Genomic DNA, 1,552 nt, shown 5'->3' on the forward strand with positions numbered 1-1,552 from the left:
CATTGTCACTGAGGCCAGAGTGCAGTAGCATGTTCTCAGCTCACTGTAACTTCTGTCTCCCGGGTTCAAGCAATTCTCCTGTCTCAGCCTCCTGAGTAGCTGGGACTACAGGCACACGCCACCACACCTGGTTAAATTTTGTATTTTTAGTAAAAACGGGGTTTCACCATAGTAGTCTCAAACTCCTAACCTCAGGTGATCCCCTCACCTCAGCCTCCCAAAGTGCTAGGATTACAGGTGTGAGCCACTGCACCCGGCCCCTTCCACTCCATTTTTAACATATCACTTATGCTTTTATTTTGCTAAAATGTTATAACTAGCATTTAATTTACACATTTTGAGTGGTATCATGTAAAATTCATATTAATTATATATATTTTTATTTTTATGTTAAAGTATGATTTTAAATTGTATTTTATGTAAAAATACTTTCCACTCTCCAGATATAATAATTTAAAAAATCTTTTATGAAAAACCACTTACTCATCTGGCAGATTGTTCAAAGCGACTTAAACTAAACTAACTGCTGCAAGGACTGTTTTTAAAATAATTCAGTAAGAACTACAAAAATGGAACATCTTTTCCAAAATGCAAATTTGCATGTTAGCAAATATTTTCCACTGTAAAAAGACAGATTATAATTAAACATCCACATAGTTTGTGGAAGTTGTATTAGAAAGAGTAACACTGTCTTATTCACTTATTCTTTCATTTATCCAACAAATAGTTATTGACCTTGTTCTTGGTGTTACGGCTATAGAAGAAAACAAATTCCCTTCTCTCAAAAAATCACAAATATATTGTAGGCAACAGAGTGACATGTTCTACATGAAAAAAATAACAAAGCAGGTTAAATACATAGTAAAAGGAAGAAATGTGCAATTGATACTATGGGTGATTAGGGAAGGCTGAATAAAATAAGGCGCAAGGCGAGTAGCGACCTGGGAGGCAGAGCTTTCCTAACAGAGTGCAAAGGCTCTGAGGTGAAAGTTGGCTTCGATTGTTCAACAACAGCAAGAAAGCCAGTGCCACGGGAGTGGAGCAAACGAGGGAAAGTGTGGTAGGCAATGAAGTCAGTGAAGGCATCTGAAAAGGACCCTCATTGGTAAGCCCCAGTGTTACACTGGGATTTAAGCCACGTGGTCTCCACTCCCACATGGAAGAAATGAAGTTCTACAGAATTCATCTGAGGTAATGCAGGTTGCTGCTGCCCAGAAAATAATGAAGTAGAAATCACGTAGTAAGCAGAAATAGTCAGAATTCCCTTATTCAGAGAGGAATCTGAAACTCACGGCCCCAAGAGCTCTTCTACTTTTCTACTTTGCCCTCTTTCTTAGACCCATAGTTAGGAGAGGCTGGAAGGGACCATACAGACCTCCTGGTTGATCCTTTCCATTTTCCTGAGGGGAAACTGAGGTCCACAGAAGGTGTGAGATTTCAAAAAGGTTACCTAGTTCACTAAGGATACAGACCAGGCTTTTCTGAACCCTAGCCCATAGCTTTTTCAACCACATGCATACATCTCTTTTTCCCCTTCTTATTTGTGTGAAAC

At 39.1% G+C, this 1,552-nt stretch overlaps 1 protein-coding gene across 3 annotated transcripts in view; it reads right to left on the minus strand.

Annotated features, from left to right (window-relative positions):
• The window catches only part of CFAP206 (cilia and flagella associated protein 206), a 51,142-nt gene that overhangs the window by 22,081 nt on the left and 27,509 nt on the right, over positions 1-1,552 (minus strand). The gene's annotated exons all lie outside the window — the stretch shown is intronic.

This window comes from Cebus imitator, unplaced genomic scaffold (assembly GCF_001604975.1).
Source record: "Cebus imitator isolate Cc_AM_T3 unplaced genomic scaffold, Cebus_imitator-1.0 Scaffold117, whole genome shotgun sequence".
NCBI classification, from domain to species: domain Eukaryota; kingdom Metazoa; phylum Chordata; class Mammalia; order Primates; family Cebidae; genus Cebus; species Cebus imitator.